At 34.6% G+C, this 24,862-nt stretch overlaps 1 protein-coding gene across 2 annotated transcripts in view; it reads right to left on the bottom strand.

The window, feature by feature from the left end:
• The window catches only part of LOC120769706 (tyrosine-protein phosphatase Lar), a 940,463-nt gene that overhangs the window by 637,730 nt on the left and 277,871 nt on the right, over nt 1-24,862 (bottom strand). For both annotated transcript variants that reach the window (XM_040096840.1, XM_040096841.1), the window contains exon 3: nt 17,188-17,283. The gene's annotated coding sequence lies outside the window, so the exon portion shown is untranslated. The remainder of the gene's footprint in view (nt 1-17,187; nt 17,284-24,862) is intronic.

Raw genomic sequence — 24,862 nt, 5'->3', positions numbered from 1 at the left:
ATACGTGTGTGTCTGTGCGCTTGTCTGCTGGTTTTTGCACAATTTACAGGGCATTTTATGCAAGCACACTCATATATACCTACAAAATTGTAGACTCATACACTAAATGCTCATAAGGTAGCTGGTTAAGCACTGAAGCGCATAGCTCACAGCTGGTGTGGGCAAATTACATGAAAGCCAAAGCAAAAACAAAAAAGAATTATATAGGTCCATACATACATATCTGAATATATAAATATACATACATAGACTTACATATGTATTAAACTTGGCACGCATGTGCTTTTATTTATTTCGCATGAAACAGATGCAACAGCTCAAGCGTAGCGGCAAGCGCACTTGTGATAACAAAATAAAGCATACTTTTAGGCGTGGACAAATGCTCATAGAATAAGTGTGTGTGCAAAATGGACTCCTTGTATGCTTGCAAATATTTCTAAAATAATGAAGGTAGTTAAGTGATGTTTTCTTTGTAATTATTTCTGCTCATTTAATTGTAAAAAGGAAGACTTTTTAAAGCATATATTAAGGAGATATTATTTTTATTGTTACCCATAGTTTTTTCTAAAGTTTTAAACTGCACTACTATTTGCAGTATGCAATTATCAACAAATTCACTGAAAAAAACGCTCAAAAAACACTATAGGAACAAGCTTTACGGTTCCGGAAATCAAAAAACCTTTTTATTTGAAATCAAAGTGTGGACTATAACATCTTAAATCAGGCCCAGGCGGTGATAATTTTGGGCAGCAAAATAACTTGCGGATGGGTTAGTAGCAGAGCTTTTGTTCAAAAGCTAAACTTGGTATGGTTTTTTTATACCGAAGCTAGTGAAAAACAAACTAATGAATATTATTTCTACAAATTCAACCTACAATAATGACCACTTTTAAACTCATATTCCGTCTATCACTAATAAAACAAGATCAAGATGATTTCCATTCATAAGAGTGTTTTTGTCAAAGTAGTGCTCATTAGTGTAGTGCACTTATGCCAACGATTTTCCAGTCCTCCAAACACTTTTCATAAGCACTTTTTGGGATGATCTTCAGCACCTTCTGCGAATTTTGCTTTATCTTTTCGATCGACTGAAAACGGGTTCCGCGAAGCGGCAATTTAAGTGAGTGGAACAAGAAAAAATCACATGGAGCAAAATCTGGTGAATACGATGTTTCATCGATGGCATTCATTACGTGTTTGGCTTTTTTTTTTTTAAAAAAAACTCGGGACGAGTCGACCAAGAACGCGTTTCATACCCAAAATGCTCACGAAAATCATTCGAACGGACTTGCGAGTTCTATTGCCATCTCTCTAACACTTGCCTGACGATTTGCAAGCACCATACTCTTCACTTTTTCTTTTTTTCATCAGCTGAAGAAGCCGAAGATCATACAGAACGAGGCATGTCTACAACGACCTCCTGATCGTCTCTGAAGGCTTTGTACCACTCGTAGGCTTCTGTTTTTGAAGAATCTGAATCAATATAAGACTTTTCCAACATTCGAAACGATTCCGCATTTAAAATTTGGTTAGAAATACATAATTTGAAATAAATTCTTTGTTCGATATTTTTATTAATTGTAAAAATCAAAACACACTACTGAGGTTTACCGACTTAAGGGGTAGGGTAATATTTCTTAAAAAAAATTTTTTTTGTTTTGCATTTTTTGTTCCCTCATACCCTTAGACTTAATGTAGAAACCCACTTTACCATTGGAAGGTTTCGAAAAAGGCCCAAAAATTATAATACCGCTCGACGTTCGGAGCGCACCTGGCACTTTAAACGCGTTTTTCTCAAACATACACTTTTTCAAACTGGCGGACATGATTCCGGTCGAACTATTCAACTGATTTGCTTACTTTTTTTCTAAATGTTCACAAAACACCTGGCTATCGTCCCTATATTTTTTATACAGCGTGGGCCCGAATAACTGTCTCACTTTTTCGAAGCAACGTTATGTTCGCGTAAGTGTACATAATTTTGTTATCTTTACATTTTTGTGTTCCTTATTTTATTGTGAAATTAATTAAGTACTTTTTTGACCTGATCCGTAGTTCTTAAAATTTGTGAGTGATGGAAGCAAAAAGAAACTTAGTGCAAAAATTACATTTGCAAGGCACAACGACAGGCGAAATTGTTAAATTGCTGAAAGGCATTGATGTAAACCGGAGATTTGTCCAACGCACTGTGGCTCGATTTAAGAGAACTGGAAGTGTTAAAATATCCAAAAAACCTGGACGAAAAAGAAGTAAAAGAACACCTGAGCTGGTGAAGAATGTGCGTGAAAGGATAAGGCGAAATTGTGCTATATCAGCTCGAAATCTAGCCACAGAGCTGAAGGTGAGCCGGAAAAGCATCCGAAATGTTTTAAAGAGGACTTGGGACATAAACCTTACAAAAGGAAGAGGATTCATGGCCTTACGGAGCGTCAGAAGAAAATGCGACGGGGAAGAAATGGTTTATTGCTTCAGCGGCATGCAAGTTGCAATATTGTGTTCTCTGATGAAAAACTGTTCATATTGCAAAAAAGTCACAATTAGGATATCCCAACAGATAAATTAGCCATTCAGAGATATCAAAACACACCGTCTGTCATGGTATGGGGGGCCATATCCAAAAAAGGCAAGCTCCCGCTCCTTTTTATTGAGAAAGGTGTCAAAATCAATGCAAATTATTATTTGGATGAAGTGCTTGTCAATCATTTTTACCCTCATGCGTCTAAACTCTTCGGCAACGAACCATATTGCTTCCATCGAGACTCTGCTCCGGCTCATAAAGCAAGAATTGTTTAGCGCTGGTGCAAGGATAATTTGCCATGTTTTATTCCGATTGATAAATGGGCTCCATCTTCTCCGGATCTGAATCGATTGGATTTCAGTATATGGGGATACAGGCTTGACAAATTAAAAAATTTGAAAAACATAAGATTGGATCAGTTCAAGCGTCTTTTAATCAAAATTTGGGACGAAATTCCAGATGAAGTGGTGCATGCCGCCTGCAATAGTTTTCAAAAAAGTTTGAAGCTGGTAAAAAAAATGAAAGGTGAAAGATTTGAACTTAAGCAGTCCTAATGTAAGTTAACAGTCTTTATAATAAATAAAATTGTTTAATTGCTCAAAATATCAAAAAATAAACTTTTTCTACAAAAAAATAAAGCGCGACAGTTATTAAGGCCCACCCTGTAATTTATTGACAATGTTATGACAAAATTTATGTAAAAAAACATAAGGAAAACATAAAAAAAATTTTAAAATAACGTTAATTATCAAAATTTTTTATGATTCTAGTAGGGGCAATAACCATTCACGTCTTTTTTAAGTATTAATTAGGTTTTTGTGTTTCAGATGATCCAAACATGAGAAATCGTGTCCGCCAGTGAAAAAACGCATTTTATTCACCCTGCCATTTCTCCGACAGATGTCATCAAAAAATTCCGAAAAAACTTGTTTATACACTCCACGATATACCTCAAAATATGTGAAAAAAGTTCTATTGTAGAATAAAAATTTCAACGAAAAAACAAAATGTCAAAAAACAGGCCAGAATACCCTACTGACCCTTTAATATATAGTATATACAAGGCGAACTCCAAAGAAAACAGGACTTTTTGAATCTAGCGCCACCTGGTGGCGCCATTATATGTCGATTTAGAATCTGCTATCTATATCGATTGTCCAGTGAGAATTCATGACATTTCATTGATTGGAACTGTAGTTATTGCATTTAAGTGTCAGTATGTTTGTGTTATCAGTGCGCAAATGAGCTTCGAACAAAGAGCCAACATTATTTTTTTTTTTAATTGTTAAAATTTCTACCTAAACATTTCAATTGATGAAACAAGTTTATGGCGATGATTGCCTATCCCGTAGCAGAGTGCACGAGTGGTTTAAACGTTTCCAAAGCGGTCCTGAGGACATAACTGACAATCAACATGTGAGCCAATCAAAATCCGTCATAACCGGAAATTACATCGAATTCATCGAAAATCAGTCGAAATCATCATTGAAATTCATGGAAATGGAATTGAACATCTCCAAAACATCGATTTATCGCATTTTGACCGAACATTTGAGCTTACGAAAGGTGTGTGCACGGTTTGTTCCGCACAAATTGACTGACGACCAAAAATTGCTCAGAATTCTACATTCGATTCGACGCTTTTTACCGATTATTTGACCAAAAATCACATTTTAACCATTAACCACTCCCCGTATTCATTTGATATGGCACCGTGCGTCTTCTACCTTTTCGGAAAAATGCATTTGCTCATGAAAGAAAAGCGTTATGCAAACGTAGAGGTCATTCAAAAGGCTTGCACGGGCATACTGGCGGCCATACCAGCCAACGAGCTAAAACACTCTTTCGACATGCTTTTGGACCCTGCAATAAGCTGCATTGAAGCAGAAGGAGACTATTTTGAATAAAATAAATTGACTTTGCCGAAAAAACCATTTTTTTTTTTCAACAACAAAAATTCAAAATTAAAAAGAAGATGTTCTTAATCAATTAAAGAGATTGTTTAATATTGTCAAAAAAAAAATTCTTTTGGCTTTACTTTGCCTTCATATAATATAATCTAAGATAAATTGCAAGAAATTAGCTAATATTGAAAATGCCTTTTTGTCAAAGCGCCTAAATGCACTGAAAGTAACTGGAGGCAACTGCAACCAACTTCAAATGTACACTCATGAAATATTAGCTGCCCATACTTCGCTTGCTTTAGCTCGTGTGCTCTCCTAACGAATTAATCAAAACGCATAAGTTCATTTAAGTACTCTTCATGTCGTTTATGCGCCTAGAAGTATGCACTTAAAACCCTACGCACTTCGCAAATTCAAGCGGCGCTTGAGGTAAATAAAAATTATATATTTCATTAATTTTTATGTTAACATAAAGTTATAACGATTTGGCAGCGGCGAAACAGTTCCAACATTTTTTGAGGGTTGTGCGGTGGGCGCGTTGCCACAGTAATGAATATTTTTACTTTTTTATACCCTAAACGGGATATGTTTAGGTAAATTAAGTTTGCCATAATGTTTGCAATACGCAACAGGAAACGTTAGATACCCAACACAAAATATATATACGATATAAATGATCAGCGTGGCGTGTTCAGCGGATTTAGGCATGTCCGTCTGTGTGTCTACATGCGAATATGTATATACCTCAGTTTTTGAGCTAACGCTATAAAATTTTGTATATGTCATTCGAACTGTAGGACCAAAATTAAGTTCTTCTGGGAAAAATGTTTTTATTTGACAAGTTAACTTAACGAAATTCGGCATATAGTATTCTTTAAGGCAACGTTACATTATCTAAAGAATTTTTTAAAATCAAACCACTATAACATATAGCTGCCATGCAAACTGAACGATCAAAGTCAAGTTCTTGTTAGAAAAACTCTTTTATTTGACAAGTTAACTTCACGAAATTCGGCATTTACTATTTTGGAAGACAACGCTAAAACATCTGAAGAAATTCTTAAGATCGGACCACTATAGCATATAGCTGTCATACAAACTGTACGATCAGAACTAAGGTCCTGTAGGAAAAACTTTTTTATTTGCCAAAATATCTTTACGAAATTCGGCATATACCACTTTCAAGGTAACGCTACAATATCTGCAGAAATTTTATAGATCGGACCACTACAGCATATAGCTGCCATATAAATTGATTTATCAAAATCAAATGCTTGTATGAAAAACTCTTTAATTTGACAAAATATCTTCACGAAATACGGCACATACTATTTTCGAACTATAATATCTATAACATCTGAAGAAAATTTCCAGATCGGAGCACTATAGCATATAGCTGCCATGTAAACTGAATAATCAAAATCAAGTTCCTGTAAGAAAACTTTAACCAGTGAAGGGTATTGTAGCTTCGGCAGCCGATTAACGGTTTTTCATATTTTTTGTTTTGTTCCTTTTCTGTTTTTTAACTTTTTTACTGCTTTCCATTATATTGCCTTACCTGCTAAGCGGTGGTGGTGTGCCGTCAACATGTCATTATTTTAAATTAATGCGCGACATCATGATTGAGTTGATGACATATAGGTAAATGCAGATGTGACATGCTTTTGTATGTGTAGGTGTAATATGATATGTATGGGTAACTTGTATGTGTAACATAGTATATGTATGTCTATAAAATATGGTTTTTTCTTTCAAAAGCAGACTTTTTATTTCTCGTCGTCATTTTCATTAAGCTTTCTGTTGCTTTTCATAAACATATGCGGCTTAATTTTTAATATTCTTAAACATTTTGATAACTTTTTTGTATAAATCACATCATTAACTCAACAAGCCGCTGCATCTGTAGCCGCTTAGCGCAATTTATGTGCGCTTATGAGTTCCTTAAACGCTCGTAATACTTTAACGAATGCGTCTAAGGTACACAAGGGCTCCTACAAAGCCTGCTAAAACACATATTGACATATATACATACATGTTTTGTTTCCTTGAATCTGCTCTGCCTACCTGCTACTACAAATATATACACATATACGCGTGCTCTGGGTCACACTTAAATAACATTATGATTATTACTTTTTATATGCCTCTGTGCCAACATAAATTGATTTTGCTTTAGTAAAAATGTTTTATATTTTCATTCATTCAATAACTCGTATAATTTGAAGCGCGCCAGGCACGCCACATTGCTAACGGATTTCATTGCACATTGCCGTTACCTTGCTTTGTTTCTAGCGCGCTGCTGCTGCTGCTGCTTGAAGAATTACCCATGTGGTCATTATTATTTTTATATCCGCTTTAAAGGAGGCAGCAACAGCCAGACACACGTACATAATCATATATCCTCCACATGTACATTGTCATTACATGTCATGCCCACGCAATTCCTTTGTGCCTTTCCGTTATGCTACCTACTTCTTACACATACATATTTTTTATGACTGATTTAAAAAGTCATTCGCTCTCGTTTACCTCCAGTTGAAATCATATGATACGCGCATATAGTCATAACTTCGTTATATGTTTGCCTTCTGGGCATTGGCCAACGAAAACATAAATTTAGTGTCAGCTTTTCACACGCGCCCACCTGCTTCTACACACACATACACATATCTATCTACAAACTCATATACGCAACTGTTTGTGTCTGCCCTCATACCTCTCTCTCTGTTACTTTCTCTCTGTCTCAATTTCATTGCTCGCACCCTAACGTTCGGTTCATACTTTTTTTACTTTCGGTTATTTCTTTCCGATGATTGCTTTTGTGCTTTCGATTTAATCTGTTTACATTCATAAAAGCTATATGAAATTTAATTTTGTATTGTCAATGAGATCTTGTTATTGCGAATTTCCTTCCTTTTTACGGTTTCGTTTTGCTTTGTTTGCGTAATATAACCCATCAACAGTTCAGCGCTTAATATGCCACCCCTCGACTTTAGTGTGTTATTAAGTGCTGGTGTGCTGGTGAGTAAAATTGAAATAACTTTATTTCGAATTGACGATTATTGGCTTCTCGATGGGCGTACTTTGGTCAAGTGGATTCTAAAATAACTTAATTTGAGTTGTTTTTGTTTCAGCTTTAAGAAAAAAACTTCAGTGGTTGAACTCGAAACATTTGCTAAATCAGTAGTATTCGAAATTCAATAAATCATTTATGTTTTCACTTTTTTAAGCCTAAATTTTTTTTTTTATATAATTATATATTATGACAAACACAACCGTAAATTGTAATTAAATACCCCGGGTAAATGATATTAAAAAAAATGTCATTTGCTAAGTTGGTAAGACTGTTCTTAATTACTATGCCAAATATGAGCGCGATCTGTCAACTAATTTGTTTACAGCAGCTGCTTAAGGGGGTATTCTGGTTTAGAAATTCGAAAAAAAAATCGATTTTTTTTGCATATTTTTATAGTGTGAACCGTCAAGAAAATTTCCCTAAGAGGATTTTTCGAAATTCAAATTATTTTCCGAGTTACAGCTCATTTTGTGACTCCGACTCCGACTGTGCGCGACTAGTTCTCAAACTTTACGCTCATTTTTCTCATAATAATTTTTCTAGAAACGGTGTGCATGATATCTCAAGTTCTACTCAACCGATTCACATGAAATTTTACACAGAGCTTTCTTATACATTATAGTATCGCACTACGAAGAGCTTTCCAAAGAATTTTTTTTATTTTATTTTTAAAAAATTCCGAACCACAAAAAACCAGGTAAAATAGGAAACTTTTTTTTCAAACCTCCACCATTTCGTAAAAATTTTTTTTTTTTCAAAAACGTTTCGTAGTGCGATAACTACACTTTTACTCTTCACGGATTTCGCATAAATTTTCATTTTAGGTAACGGAAAGAATTTATATCCTGCGCACCAGGACAAGCCATTGTTTCATCAGTCTCTAATTCGCCGACCTACAGTTTTTTTAATTTAATTGTTTTTCTTATATTATTTATGTTTTGTATTCTTAGAATATCAACAAAAAGCATGTAAAAAAGTAAATAGTCAAAATAATTTTTGATTTTTTTTTATCGCGTCAAAAAAATACCTAAAATTCGGGCTTCTAAACCAGAATACCCCCTTAGGTCGGTACATCTCAGCAGTGCGTTGCGATTTTTACAAAGGGTAAAAATGTCGAACAAAGAATTTGTCTCAAATTTTGCATTTCTAACCAAATTTCGTGAGCAGAATCGCAGCGAATGTTGGAAAAGGCCTACGGTGATGGACGAACTTCGACTGTTCAGTCGATCGAGGAAATAAAACAGAATTCGCTGAAGTGCCTAAAGGGCATCCCAAAAAGTGCCTATGAAAAGGCGTTAAAATAGATATTGTTGAATAGTTAAATATTTTGCGTTTAATTCACAAATTCCGGGTACTTTTTTGTCAAAGTGAATAAGTATTACAACTCAGTCCAATCTTCTATGAATTAGCCTAATCGCCTTTTCAAACAGACAAATTCATTTAGTACATTAAGATTATAATTGAGAAACCATTTTTGCCTTTCATACTCATACTGGCTACTCGATTAAAAATAGGCTCAATTAACGATCAAGCGTTAAGCATTTTATTTGCTGTTTATTAAAAGTTGGTGAAACGGAAAAAAATTATATACTATATGTATAATGTTATGTATATATAAATATTAATAATATTCAACTATTACAATCTAGTTTCGATTGTGCACTGGCTTTATTTACAGAAAGAGGAAAAACGAAACTCTTCAATATTACATTATTTGCAAAGACAACAGCTCTTCACCAGTTGATTGCTATTTTAACAATGAACACAACCAAATTTTGAGTCTGGACAGCAACCCGCAGAATTTCATTTCAGTTTCAACACGATTTATATTAATTTAAGAATTAATGTAGTAAATTATACATTTTATTTTGCATGGTGAACCGATCTAAATTAGCGCTTTAATCGAGCAAAGTTCGACTAATTGATCAATTAACACCAGTGCGAAAAGGCTATAAATAGAATTAACTCTAATTTTTGTTGAGTCAAATGGAACCGAAGTCTTTTTAATTATATTAAATGGTAACGATATTTAATGAGCTTAATTATTGTCAAATATATTTGAATGAGCGAACTTCAATAAAATTGAATCTGAGTAAAAAGAATATATATATATAGTCATATACCAATACTCCCACTACCAACAACATACACTTCCTTCTTCATTTTTTCTTTACCTGTCTTACTTATCCTCTCATATCTCTTTTTCTCATTTCATAATTTCCATACTTGCTAATTGATCTTTCCTTAAACTAAATTCTCTCTTTCTCTTAAATAATAAAAACAACAATAAACATTTGCACTCATTAGTTTTAAGCTCACATACATTATGTTAACTTCCTAGCTGTAAGGATTGGAAATTGTAATTAATTAATAAAGTTACATTCGAAAAGAACGGACTTGTTATTATATATATAATTTATTAAAAGGCCAATATATTGCGTGGTATCAGGAGTAAAATTGGAATCAACTAGATAGGAGGATAGCGTTCAAAGGACTTCATTTTTTTCCAGAGATGAAATGTTACTTATACATTTCAGTAAAATACTGGGCAAACAAATGAAGTGGACTAATTGAAAAAAATACTATTTGCCACAAAAAATTTAAATTAATTATTGGCTTAATCCTCTGATTCTACAGAAGTTGCTTATTTGATGGAACCACCAAAATCGGACCACTGTAGCTTATAACTGCCATACCCAATTAATTAAACGTACACAAAACTAAAATGGAAAACTGTGAGCGAAGCGGCAGCTCTATATATCTATTAGGCGTCAGTCAGTCCTTACAATATAGGAGGCTTAAATGTTTTATTCTCTCCCATGAAGTAATACTTAGTCCAGTGGCTCCGTACGAGAGACATAGAGACATGAGATGGGAGTAGTATAGGTTTAGCTTATTAAAGTTCCGCACTCCGGCTTTCGATGCTATCTCCTACTATAAAAACAAAAAAAAAATCTATCTAAATATCACTTTAACTGACATTATATATTATATAAATACATACCAACACACACATATGTACATATATAAGAAGATCATAGGACACCGGTCTTTGTGAGCGCTTTGTTTCATATGAAATACTGAAGAGTCATGGTAGTTATATGAGTTACGTATGTCTACAAAGGTAGCTCATTAACACGAAACGACCAAAGCAAACACTGCGCTAATTGTTGTCTAATGTCAAAGTCAACTTGCAATAGAGCGCTAGCGAAATACATGCAGGACGATTATCTGTACAACATAGCCTACTTGTATGTGTAGGTAATTATTTAACGATTTCAAGCGAGTATGCTAAACACATCCTTTCGGCGTTTAAAACGAAAATGTCATAAACCTGAACATCGAATACAGCGTTGTATTGGGTGATCCAATTAGAGGTAATTATTTCAACAGCCTTTTTTAACAGATCATGGGTGCTGGGATTGATCCTAGAAAATCCGACGTTTTCGAGACAAATTTTGTTCAGCGATGAGGCACATTTCGGGCTCAATGGGTATGTAAACAACACAATTTCCGTATTTGAAACGAAGCAACCTGAAGAGATTCAAAAGCTGCAATTTTATCCAGAAAAATTAACGGTTTGCTGTGGTTGGTGAGCCGGTAGAATCATCGGTCCATGTTTCTTCAAAAAATCATGCTGGTGAGAATGTAACAGTCAATGCCGACCTTTGTCGTGCCATGATAACCAACTATTTGATGCCTGAAATTAAAGCTAGTGATATCAGCGAGATTTAGTTTCAATAAGACGGCGCAACTTCCCACACATCGGATCAATCAATGGATTTATTGAGAGAACGCTTCGGTGAGTAAACAATTTCACGTTTTGAACTCGTCGATTGGTCACCAAAATCGTGTGATATGGCCTCGTTAGACTTTTCCTGTGGGGATATGTAAAGTCTCAAGTCTATGCGGAACATCCCGCTTCGATTAATGCCTTGAAACACAACTTCACGCCTGTCATTCGGCAGTTACCAGTCGAAATGCTAGAACGAGTCATCGAAAATTGGACTCAGTGGATGAACCATGTGAGATGTAGCCGCGGCCAACCTTTTCAAGAGATAATCTTCAAAAAATAAATGCTAAGAAATGCTCCACATGATAATACACAATCTCCACTAAATTTGAAATGTCTGTGTTTTTTCTTAAAAAAAAAATAGATAATCTCCAAATGGATCACACTTTATTATTAGTAGTGAAAGCTATAAATTGTAAATATCTTACTTAAATTAGTTATGAAATTTAACTTATTACTTTCCAGGTGTGCAACCAGCCAATAACACTAACCCCTAAATTGCCCACCGACTTCTCTAAGAATTTTTTCAACCACACACCAACAGCGTTGCAATCCATCTTCACCAGTCACACACGTCATCTACATTATTATAATATTATATTTTACAAGTTTATTACCCGTTGTCGGCTCTGAAGCCAGCACATTGTCAAGGAAATCACTAGTTTGCTGCCTATCAAGTCAAGAAGAAATTAAAAGCCTCACACCGTTTTTTTGTAGTTTTGCCATTACAACCTTCCTTCTACTACTACTGTTACGCTCCCTTTCTGGCATATTAACTGTTGATTGCATGTGTATTTGTCATTGTTTGCAAAATTTGTGTTTTCTTTTTTCCTAGCATGGCTAAATTGCCTCGACTTTTTACTGTGTGTCATTGGCGATGAGTGATGGCTGCGGTTGCACTCAGCGCTGAGTCATGGGGTCTCAGTGTTTTTATTGTTATTGATACTATATGCGAGTAATATGCTTTTAAGTCGAGGGTGTGGGTGTATGTGTGTATGGAAGCCCATTTACGAAGGTGCTTAGCAAAATGGTGGTTTTGCATATTTTATGAGAATTTAAATTGATAGGGAAATATGTATGTGCATATAACTGTAGGTGTAGAAAAATATATTTTTGTGTTAAGTAATTATTTGAATTGGTTTGTTAGAATTTAGATTTTTTTCTGCAACTTTTATTGAAAATACATTGGAAAAACTGTAAATTATATTATTAATTATTTAAAAAAAAAAATTATATACATATATATAAGTGTATATGTATGTACATATATTCACATACCGAAAGTAAGAACAAAAAAGTTCAAAAACGCAAATTTTCAAACAAAAAAATATATAAATTATCTAATAATAGATCTGTTTGGGAGCTTTTTAGAATGGCATTTGATGAATTCAATAATAAGGGACTTTATTCGAAAAGTTTATGAAGCACGGACAATACTCGTCTGGTATTGAATCAAAGCAGATTTTCGAAACTAATTTATCCTCTTTTCAAAACTAGCCTCAAAAAGGGAAAGCCGATTATGGGGGGCTTTATTCGAAAAGGTTATGAACCTTCAACAACACGCACCTGGGCATTGAATCAAATCAGATTTTCGAAAATAGCTTCCAAAATAGAAATATTTCTTTTTTATGTTTACCTTTTACAAGCTTCAGTATAAAATAGAATATAAAAGTTAAAAAATCATTAAAGAATTGATATCATCCACCTTTTCCTCTTATTTTCATAGTGCATAATGTTTTCGACTAAGCTTGTAAAACAAATGGTATATCAACGGACGGATTTAAAAAAAATGTAAATTTTTTTTGAAGATCTGACTTTGATACCATGATAAATTATGTTCATATTTTTAATTATTCCATTTTCTAACTATAAGTAATGCTAAAGTCGTCTAAAAAGCGAACTTCGAAAGTAAATATTTCAAAAAGATTTAATTCGAACTTTGAAAATTATTTTTTCTGACTTCGAAAAAATAGAAATTTGAAAGTAAACATTTCAAAAGACCTAAATTCGAAATTCGAAATTATATATTTAAAAAGGCTAAATTCGAACATCGAAAGGAAATATTTCAAAAAGCTTTAATTCGAACATCGAGAGCAAATATTTTAAAAAGCCTAAATTCGAACTTTGAAAGTTAATATTTCGAACTTCGAAAAAATTTGAACTTCAAAAGTAAATATTTTAAAAAGCCAAAATTCGAACTTCGAAAGTAGATATTTCAAAAAGACAAAATTCGAACTTCGAAAGTTTATCTTTCGAAAACCCTAAATTCTAACTTAGGAAGTTTATATTTCTGACTTCGAAAAAATTTCACGACACATAAGTTATTTAGTAGTCGACTTTAATCTTAATTTAACTAACGAACAGATCTAGTGCTTTATTATTCCTTCCGATCTACGAATCAAAAGACATCCATACCTAGCTGCCAACAGTAGAAAAGTGTCCGTGCCGGCAGAACCGAGTAAGCTAGCAACAGCATATGAATCTAACTTAAGCCCCTACTAAACCTCATGTTGCCACGACACGTTCTGCAGGGCCAATTGCCAAAATCACCGATAAAATAATGGAGTTCGTCGTATTTCCATAAGGGAATGACTGCTAAATCGCAAAAATGTCAATTCATTTATGAAGCGGATGGTTACTGGTAATCAAAAGAGGACTAAAGACATAGTCAAGCGAACACGAGTGTGGTCGAATCGCTTTGAAAAATCGTATCCTACGAGTTGCGCTCCTCCACTTTGGACTCTTAATTCAGGCCGGCACTGTCCACAAATGGACCGTAAGAAAAAAGTAATAGTGTACAAGCGTCCTGCTTTGACCAATGGAACAACGTTCTAACCGGACAACGTCAGGTCACCGAAATCGCGAGTTACTCACCAGAAACTCCGGAAGCTTGGAAAAGCTCCGGAAAACGCTACAGTCTGCTGGCAACGTTTTGGCACCTGTACTTTGGGACTACTTTGAAAAACGTAGGGTTATTGGACCGTTTGAAAGACGAAATAGCTGAAATACAGCCGCATTTGAAGAAAAAGCAAGTGCCGTTTCACTTGGTGAACGCACCGTGTCACAAGTTAGTGAAAACGACAGTCGGGTCTACGTAACCGGTACGTACCCGTATTTTTATCCGGCCAAGGTCTCTCAAATCGGCAGTATTTCGCCAAATTACTTCAGATATGTTTTCTGTCGCTACAATAACAACAAAAACCGAATTTCTATCAAGGTGACAATACATATATTATCTTTCTGGTTTAGCTTGTGGAGGACAAGCCGTTTGAAACTTGTTTTGATGGAAAGTACTACACTGAAAGCTCTGTGCCCTTGTCTAAACTACATTAATATAATTATAAACTTGCTTACTTGTATTTTTAACTTTTTATTATTTAGTCATTATACCAAACATCAAAATATAATTTGATAAATTTCATTTTAGTTCAACTCTATCAAGTCGCGCATAATAGAAATAGAAATCCAGCAGGTAATGTTTGTAGAAATAATAAGCGTCTAATTAAAAGAGAAACCTCAAAAAACATGCAACTAAAACTCAACTCCACGGACAGAAGACTAACAAAGTCGGGAGTGTATAAACGAACGAACTGTATTAAAAAATAGTGGTCGACAAATACATATGGTATATGTATAACGCTGTGCGTGCATAAAATTCATTTGTTCTCTCGCAATTACCGACTTTTAAAGGCAAAACTTTTTATCTGAATTGTTTTTTTCAATTTATTAACTTTTATGCGGGCACACAGCGTTGCCACACTATCGCTGATTATACAGCACACTTGTAGCTGGAAACAATAACTACACCCAAGGCACCACACATACACATACATAAGCTTATAAAAGCCATCATTTATTCCTTCATTTGCTTCTCATTCATATAATCACTTGAAATGTTTGTTGACTGACACATGACCAGTCAAACTTTTGCCATCAACCAACCCGCGCTTGCCACCTTTTCGCTGCAAACCCTGAAGCAGTCGCTGGTTTTTGCAAAAACCAGAAAAACCGTAGAGCAACCAACGGTAAAGGTGCGCAATTTGCGGTGTAATTAAAATCAACACTGTGGCAAGGTGTATGCACACATACTTACACACACACTTAAAATATACTAAAAATCGTATATGAGCATTTATCAGCAGCGCAGTCAACGCTGTTGAAATGTGATATTAGTGGCGTCTGCCGCACGAAGCACGCTTACGGAGCTGTCGTACGAGCGCTTGAGTCAACTTTGACCGACACAAAATCGCTATGAAAATCACTCGAATGTCAATAAGAGTGTTAGTTGAAGTCAATTGCTCTTTCAATTTTGGCTCGCACTTCTTGTGCAGCTTCTATATTTGATCTTCTTCGCACATAATGAGTAAAGTTTTGGCGCGGAGAAGTTGAAATGTGCGAGATTTGAATGGCTCTTTTGGAGGTTAGAGTGGAATATGCAATAAAGGAATGATATTAGCACCAGCAGGCTTCAAAATCAAGCGCAAAACACTGCAGCTCCTTAAATATTGGATTTAAGAAAAATATTTATTTAGTAAAGAGATCTAAGGATGTTGAAATATTTACATAAGAACAACCAAATGCTTCGGGTAGTGCAAAATTCACTCGCAAGTTATGAAGCAATTCATTAATAAATTCAAATTAAATGGAAGTTGTAAATTTATATTTCATTAAGCCTAATTTCCCATAAGAATAAAATTTACTTTCGACTGCAACAACCATAATACCCATCAAAGATTCATCTTCTAAGCACAAAAGCGTATAGAAAGTTATCATGATTCTTATCTATCAGTTTACATTGCAACAATATGATAATATGGTCCGCACTCAACTATATGTTCGGAGATTGTAGAGGTGCCCTTGTCAATACATTAAGCCAAATTTCGGCTTGTGAAAAAAAAAAGTTCTTCACACAAAGCCATTATTTTGACCGATCGGTTTGTATGCCAGCTATATGCTAAAGTGGTCCGATCTGAATATTGCATTAGAATAATGTAGCAGTGTTTTAAACAATACTCCACGCCAAATTCCGGGAAGATACCTTTTGAAGTAACAAAGTTGTCCTCACAAAAATTTTATTATGACCGCCCAGTTTGTATGGCAGCTATATCTTATAGTGGTCCGATATCGGCAGTTCCGACAAGTCACCCGCTTCATGGCGAGAAAAGGATGCGTGCACAATTTCAGATCGATATCTCAAGAACTGAGGAACCAGTTCACGCTTATACCAAACAGCTGGTCTTCAGATATATAAAGATGTAGTCTAATGATTCTCTCGATGCTACAAGTCACTCACCATCCCCATCCTGCTATATGGTGCAGAGGAATGGACGATGACAACCTCTGATGAGTCTGCGTTAGGAGTTTTCGAGAGAACGCGAGATACGTTTTACTAACGACGGGTGCTCGATGTGGAAATACTTTTTTCAATAGCCTTTTTCTAAGACATCACGCGTGAAAATTCACGTTATGTATAGAATGTGTGTCGCACGTTTCGCTCAACTTTTGGTCAACATAATCGGTCTACAGAGGGCTCTCGATTCAAAATTGATGCCGGTAAGAACGTAACCGCAATAGCGACTGTTATCGCGCCATGATAACTGATAATTTCACTTTTTGGGCCGGTCGAGTGGCCACCAAAATCGTGTGATATCACACCGTTAGACTTTTTTCTGTGGGGTATATGTAAAGTCTAAAATCTATGTGGACAGTTACCAGTCGAAATGTTCGCACGATTCTTCGAAAATTGGATTCAATGGATGAACCATCTAAGACTTTTCTTTCTAAGAATTTTCTGTGTTTTTGCTTAAAAAAAGTAGGGAACCTCGAAATGGATCACGCTTTATTACAAAATAATGGATTTCGTTTTATTGAACCTAATATATTTCTTTATTCTTACCTTGAAGTCTGTTGATCGTGCGTTTTAGCCACACTTGCTGCTAATTCGTTGATTGAAAATTTAGATAACGAGTTGTTATGATATTAAATCAGTACGCTGAAATAAAAATGGAAATAATTAAGATTAGTAGTCACTTATATAGAATATTTATAATAGAAAATTAAATAGGAGATTTTCGACCGTACAAGAAGCACATTTAAGATTGATATATAGGCTATTTATGGTATTTCTCAAAATACTGTTAAAAGTCTTATATTTACTTCATAATTTTAAAATTAACAGAATCATTGAGACTTTCTGAATAGCAGATTTTCAAACGTGAGACCTACATAATAGCCTTATGGCTACCTTATAGCTAACTTTGGTTTTCTAAGTAATAGTTTGAGTAATAGTTACTTTGAAGGTGATACCCCAAAGTCAATTTTAAATAAACTTCGACATTCTCAAGATTAATTAGAGTAAAATCTGTCTTTGAGTCTTTAAAGAGAAATGTTTAATTGTTAGCAAACTTAAGTTAGAAAGGAGGAAGAATACCAAGATAATTCCAATAGTAATTTAAGAAGAAACTCATGGATTGGGATTTCTCTTAAAAATGTTGTCATATTGTATGGCTTTCACAAATATATTACTGGATAAATGAGCCTCATCCCCGACTTTAACATACACACCACACTATCACAACACTGATACGCAACTTTTACCACACTCACCATATGACCACTTACAATGCTCAGTATACACTACTCACGAGAGTATCACTCATCAAAAAGTACACCAACCACAATCATACCACTTGATTCCTCACGCAAAATGGAATAAAAGAACACATGGAGGATTCCTCATACATTCAATAACAACAGCGATTTGTTATAGTTTTCGCGATCATATCACGTCCCGAGTGACTGGAATATCTCTCTTATTTTTTCGTTTACCAAATTGTAAAATACCTCTTTTTTAAAGAAAATTCTATACATATGTATAAACTCTTTTTTTTTTTTGTAATAACTACGAAGCTGAAGTGAAAAAGGTGAATGCGCGCTAATACAATGACGATATTTTTAACCTGTTCTTCATAATACTATTAAAAGTAAATAGGTCAGGTTCTATAACCGTAAAACAACTAACTATGTAATTCTCAATAACGACTTGAGAAATTATTTACAAGGACAAAAATCAGCTGTGGAGAGTTAAGCAAACAAACTATCAAAATTTTTTCAACAGAAGCCAACAAATGAATCAATATTACATAATATTTAACCTTCAGGGATTTGTTTTACATACACGCACTGCATAAATAAATTTTCATTTCGATAGATAAAACTGGTTATTAACGTAAGTATTACCCACTTTAGCGATTTACGAAATTCTAGTGTATTTTTAAGTAGCCTGTCATAATGACAATAGAATAGTAATAACAGAAAGTCAACTATAATTTCTCATTACACCTGAATAATTTACAGAGACCCCGCGCTTTATTTAAATAGCCTCTCACAGAACATATAAATAATAATTATAATGATAGGAAAAATACTAACAAAAATAATGATGAATATATTAAGAGCTTGTGTATTTAATAATGCTGACTTGGTAATTTGTAGGCTATCTAAGATTAGAAATAGGTTTAAGTACTGCTCACTTTTGACATACTTTGTGTCGCGAGAACACCCACGTTTGACCATCCTTATAAATAATTAATAATATTATAAAAGTCACATGCCCTCCAAATTGCCAAATCATCAGTTAATAACCTAATTACAGTGACCGTAATAAGTATGGCACGAGTCTTTCGACTGCTTTTCGGCATATTATGTGGGCTATAATAAAATCTAGACAGACATAAAAATTAAGATTTTCCTGCACAGATTACTTAATCACCCACATTATTTAGCCGTAGACATGTGGGCGTTGAAAATTAATCACTCTGAAGTGAAATGAACAAACTGTTTCATAGTTTAGTAGAAGTAAGGTTGTTTTTTGTTCAAGTAAGTAAAATAAATAATAATTATGCTTAATCATTTGAGACATAATAACGGTTAGAATCCACAAATATGAGTATATAAGAGCTTGGCAACCATATCTTTAAAGCTAACGAAAGACTTCAAAAGCACAAGTAGCAAAAGTAACTGTCAGTTCATTTAAGATTTTTATTTTAATAAAACAGTTGTATGTTAATACATATTAATAATTGAAATGTAAGGAGTAATAAATAGCGTTTTGCTATAACGAAAAATGATGAATGTAGCGTCCTCAGTTGTCATGCACCTCATTTTCTGGCTCGAAGTCCTTTTTGCAAAGGTTCAGGCTCCATATCCAAAACATTAACCAAAATGTGTTGAGACCCTTTGCTACCCCACTGATAATAACACGGCGATTTCCAAATACAGTTTGTTATGATGTTATCATCAGAGGTGAATGCATACGCGCATGGGACAAGTTTTGGATTGCTTCGCGATCTTCTATAAATGTTTTGGGTCACTAAAGTACTTGTGTTCGTGATAAACACGACATTCATAAAGCAAACTCCCAAAAACACTTCTGCGACATTTTCAAATATTTTTAGTAGTCTCGATTCCATTAGATACATAAAATTTCAAGTAAACTCGTTGTTAATTTTTTTCATGGTAAAAATCACCAAACAAACTTTTTTCGTCCTAAACAAAAAACTGCCAAAGACACACTAATTGATATATGGAGATCAACGTTCACAAGAACTTAAAAAAGTTGCTCCAATCTAAGAAAGAATTTGTATCGATTGGATTTTTCAATATTTGACCGCCTTTAAGGAAAGCTTTTTTTATTTTACCTATTCGATATAAGCAATTACTTTGAAATAATTTACTAAATATGTGCAAGAACAAGCTATGATAGTGCTCGAAAAACGAAGAGAAAAACACACAAAAATTCATTATTTTGAACGAAAACTCAAAGACCTCCGTGGTTGAACCCTGTTTACGCATTTCAATGTACAATTTTTTCAGGTTATGTTAGTTATGGACTGTTTTGCTTTCATAGATATTATTTGAAAATGAAATTTGGCTTGACAGCAGAAATAACATTTAAAAAAAAAAGAAATAAATTTTGACTTAAAAACACGCGTCCATTGTTTCCCTAGCTTTTTAAATTCAAGAAAAGCGAATGCTATGAAAAGTATCCAAAAGTAGTTTAAAAAAACTGGTTTAAACGATTCGTCTACAGTCGCGATTTGAAAATATTAATATGAAAATATAGCTAGAAACACACTCTCCATGACCCGCGGCGATACTCTCAGCCTGCTTTTAATGGTTTTTCTTAATATTTTTTTGGTTTTGACGCGATTCTGAAATAACTATAAAAGAGATTCCAAATCTGTAGATTGGTACTGATTCACAAAACACTTTGCTGTGTCTAGACGACTTTTGGGGTAAATGTTTGGAAAACAAACAAAAAATTATTTTTATTCACATCGAAACTATTTTTCCAGATCTAATCAGGACTGGATTTAAGGCATTAAGAAAAAGTATATATTGTTGGTTTCAGGATTCTTAAAGTAAAAACATTGCCAAGAAGTCGACTACGTCTTATCGGGAGTGGTGCCAGAAAAGCAATTATTGTTTTTTCTATATCCGAGTTTAAGTAATAAAATCGTCAAAAATAGGCATGAAATTTGAGCATGATCCAGACGACATCTTAAAGTTAAGACCAGTAGAGTTGCCTCCATACGAGGTTTCTACAAAGAGTATCGCAAATTTTAAATTTTTGCGCGCAAGTGCATTCGATTTTCGATTATTTTTCGGCATTACCAACATAACACATACACCTTACTTATGCTGACAAGGTTTGACATTTTGAATGTTTACTTAACTATAGACAGCTGTTTTTCATGGACGCGTTTTAGTTTGTCATCGTTTTTTGCTTATTCCAAAATAATGATCAAGGAGTCTGTAGGAAACTGTATGTGAAGAAATAATTAAGTGCGCAGATTCATTCCGAATGTTGACTGTGGTATATGGTGTAGCTTCCTTGTACAAAAGCACAATTTATCGGTACTACAAAACGTTACCAGAGGGTTGATAAGAAGTGAACGAAGAAGAGCGTGCCAGACGAAAAGACGAAAGAGAGTAATGTCTGAGGTACTAAACATATTGATTGGCTAGTTCTATTAAACAATTTCTTGAAGTCAATAAACTTACAAAACAAATAAAAAATCGAAAATAAATGCCGAAGGTATAGGCAAAGCAGTAAAAAGAAACGACTTTCAAGGTTGTCAGCTTTAAAACTATTTTGAAGAGTCAAGGTTCCTGGAAATATTTTTTGAATGTAAGTACATACAAGGTCTGTCGCAAAAGAAACAGGACTGTTAAAAAAAAATTAATAATAATATTTTTCAGAAGTTATATTTTTTTATTCAAAGTAGTTTCCTTGTGCTTCGATACAGCGTTTAGCCCGGTCAATTAGCATTTTAAATGAGTGTTTAAGGTCATTTTTCGGAATGCTCTTGAGAATATCGGTCGTCGCCTTTTGGATAGCTGAAATGTCCTGAAACCAGTGTCCTTTAATGGGCAAATTAAGTTTTTCAAATAGATAAAAATCACAGGGTGCCAGATCAAGTGAGTAGGGTGAGTGATTAATGGTTAATATGGAGTTTTTTGTCAAAAAATCAGTGACAAGCGTCGACCGATGACGGCGCATTATCGTGCAACAGGCGCCAGGACCCTGCCTCACGGTATTGTGGTCGAGCACGACGAATGCGTGACAAAAGACGCTTCATAACACCAAGTTAAAACACAGCATTAATCGTTTGGCCAGGCGGAACGAACTCTCGGTGTACAATACCTTCGGAATCGTAAAAACAAATCAGCATTGTCTTTATTTTTAACTTCTTTTTTGATTTCTCGACCTTCTTGGAATCGCTTAAACCACTCATGCACATTACTACGGGATAGGCACTGATCACCATAAACTTTTTTCTTAATTTAAAATGTTTCGGTAAACGTTTTCCCAAGTTTAAAACAAAATTTAATATTTGCTCTTTGTTCAAAATGCATTTTACGACCGATGACCAAAAGCTTTTGATCGATCATCTTTTTGATCGATAACATCGATTGTAGTTATCCAATTGTCTTAAATTTTTACAAAATGGCAAAAAGAGTTCAAACTTTTTATTTCATATACCCATCAATAGATTATATATTATATTTTAAAAGTTCTGTTTCTTTTGCGACAGACCATGTATGTATAAATCATAATTTCAGACGGCCACACCTGTGCTATCAACATGCAACAAGCACAAGCTCGCTCATGAAACAATTTGTGCGATCTTTAAAGTTAATTATGCTTATTGAAAATTGTCCGGCTTCGATAATTTATTGTCTCATTTAAAGGATTAAAATCAACGCATGCAGGCAGACAGACAAACAGACAGACAGATGCACAGACGCAGCATTCAATTACGGTGGTCAACGGTATCAGCGAAAGTAGCAGAACTAACAACAACAACAACATCAATAACCTCAACCAACACTTAATGACGTTTAAACGCTGAGTTGATAAATGTGTGTGCGTGGCTTAACCGCAAACGCGTTGCAGCAACAACCAAATTGTCACTTGTGCGTCAGCGCCAGCGCGCCAACAACAAAATCTGCTTTAAATATGGCTTAGAACGGATAATAATATTGATCAACAATCGAAAAGTTATTTAACCGGCTGCAAGAGAGGAGAGCAAAGTGCAGCTAAGTGGCAAGTATTGTATGTCACACGTGATACGGTGTTGCAATGGTGCCGGTTTGTTGACGTGAAGTGGAAGTGTGGGCGAAGGGTTTGCGTGCCAGGAAGTGGTCGTTTGTATTGCATTTAATTGCAGCACAATGAATTAATTAATTAATAGACACTGGTAAGCATTCACAGCGCTCCAAATTACCTATTACAGGATAACGGATTTGATTGTATGGACACAAGAATATAATCAAGCGATTGATTTGATTGCAAGTGAAAGTGCTTAAGAGGATGGCGATTAGCGCTTGTTATCGAGCTTTAGTGAATAGACGTGTTTAAATTATTTGGAGATAAGTTAAATTAAATCTTTTCTGACATTTAAGGAAACAAAAATGATATTGCTTGCCACTTCAAGAAGCTAATACACCAAAACATAAACGGAAAGATTAGTTACTGGTAATCTTAAGACGAGAGGAAAAACGAGTTGGTTGAATTTTTAAGGGTTAAACACGTTTTGTCTCGATTTCCCGCAAAACCACGAGTTCTATGGCAAAGTTGTAGGTAATAAAACGATCTACAATTTTCGTTTGGCACTTTTTCCACAGAACCTTAAAATTTATGTGAAAAAGTCAATTAACAAAGTTTTTGGTTTTTGGTTTTTTCGTCTTTTGCACGCATTTAAATTTTTTTTAATTGGTGTAAACTAACCTTTTTATGTTCGTACGGCCGTCATGCTTATGCGTCTAAGGCATAAGCACTTCGGAGCTCACATTTTCAGATATCCCATCTAGGTGGTCAGAACAGAAATGAAACCGCTGAGCAAATTTTTTTTAGCAACAAGGCGCTTTGCCAACTCATAAGATCGGAAGCAGGAGCTCTATTTTATTATGCCTTCACCGATTAATTTTAAAATAAATATTTTTATTTAAAAACATAATTGCCATAAAGTAACTATTATAGTATTCGAGACCATTTAGCATATTTTTAGTTTTTAGTTTGAGCAATTTGATAAAAGTGTTGCCTACTATTTGGCGCATTTTAGCAAAGACACACACCCCACGAAACTTTTAATTATCCACACCTTCAGAGAGAACCGACTTTTTAAGAATTATGTTGTCATACTATTATTACTGATTGTTAGATACTTTACTAGATATTGAAATTCCGCTCACTTAAAGTTAAGTTGACAGAGAGAAGTATACAGTGTAATAATTTATTGTTTATCCAAGTCATCTACCTTAAAACTTATCAAGTTAATAATGTTATTAGTTTGCAGATGCTTTGCGCAAATATGACAAAGTCTTGAAATATATTATTGTATGCGGTTTTTGGATTTCTATATTTCCTAAGGAAACAAAAATCCATCATTATTCCAATAGACAGCTTTAATAATCTGCTATATGGCGTTGGAGAAGCAACATTTTTGGTTTCTAAGATTCCAGTCAGATAATTTCGATACCAAAGATGGACCATAGTCTGGAAGGAAAATATCGACAAAGTAAGGGAATTAATCGACTTCGTAAGCAGTTTTAAACATTGAAGAGAAACCCCTTTGAAACCCTTTCAATAAAGTTTAGTACTAAAACAAGCTCGAAGGTGCCACAATAGTTATCGCAAAAAAACCGCATGGAACGAATTTTCACCTCCGTGTTGCTGTTACTCGACAATCAATTTCTGAAGTGGCTGGCCACTGGTGATGGAAAGTTGGTCACTTACAAAAACGTCAAGCGAAAACGATAGTAATTGAACAGCGAGGAAAGTTGGTCACTTACGACACTCAAGCGAAAACGATCGTAATCGAATCGCAATGAACCGTCGCAAATTGCAGCCAAAACTGGATTGAATAGGAAGAAGGTTTTGCTATGAGCTGTTCTCCGATGATTACACTCGGACCTGTGATATCAACAATTGAATCGTTTAAAAAGAAGCCCAGAATGGGTCGGCTTTGACCAATAGGCGAGGCATTGGTTTGTTGTTTTCTTGG

Source organism: Bactrocera tryoni, chromosome 2 (genome assembly GCF_016617805.1).
Source record: "Bactrocera tryoni isolate S06 chromosome 2, CSIRO_BtryS06_freeze2, whole genome shotgun sequence".
Taxonomy (NCBI): Eukaryota; Metazoa; Arthropoda; class Insecta; order Diptera; family Tephritidae; genus Bactrocera; species Bactrocera tryoni.
The sequence above is the reverse complement of the archived record's forward strand: the minus strand, read 5'-3'. Positions and strand labels throughout refer to the sequence as shown.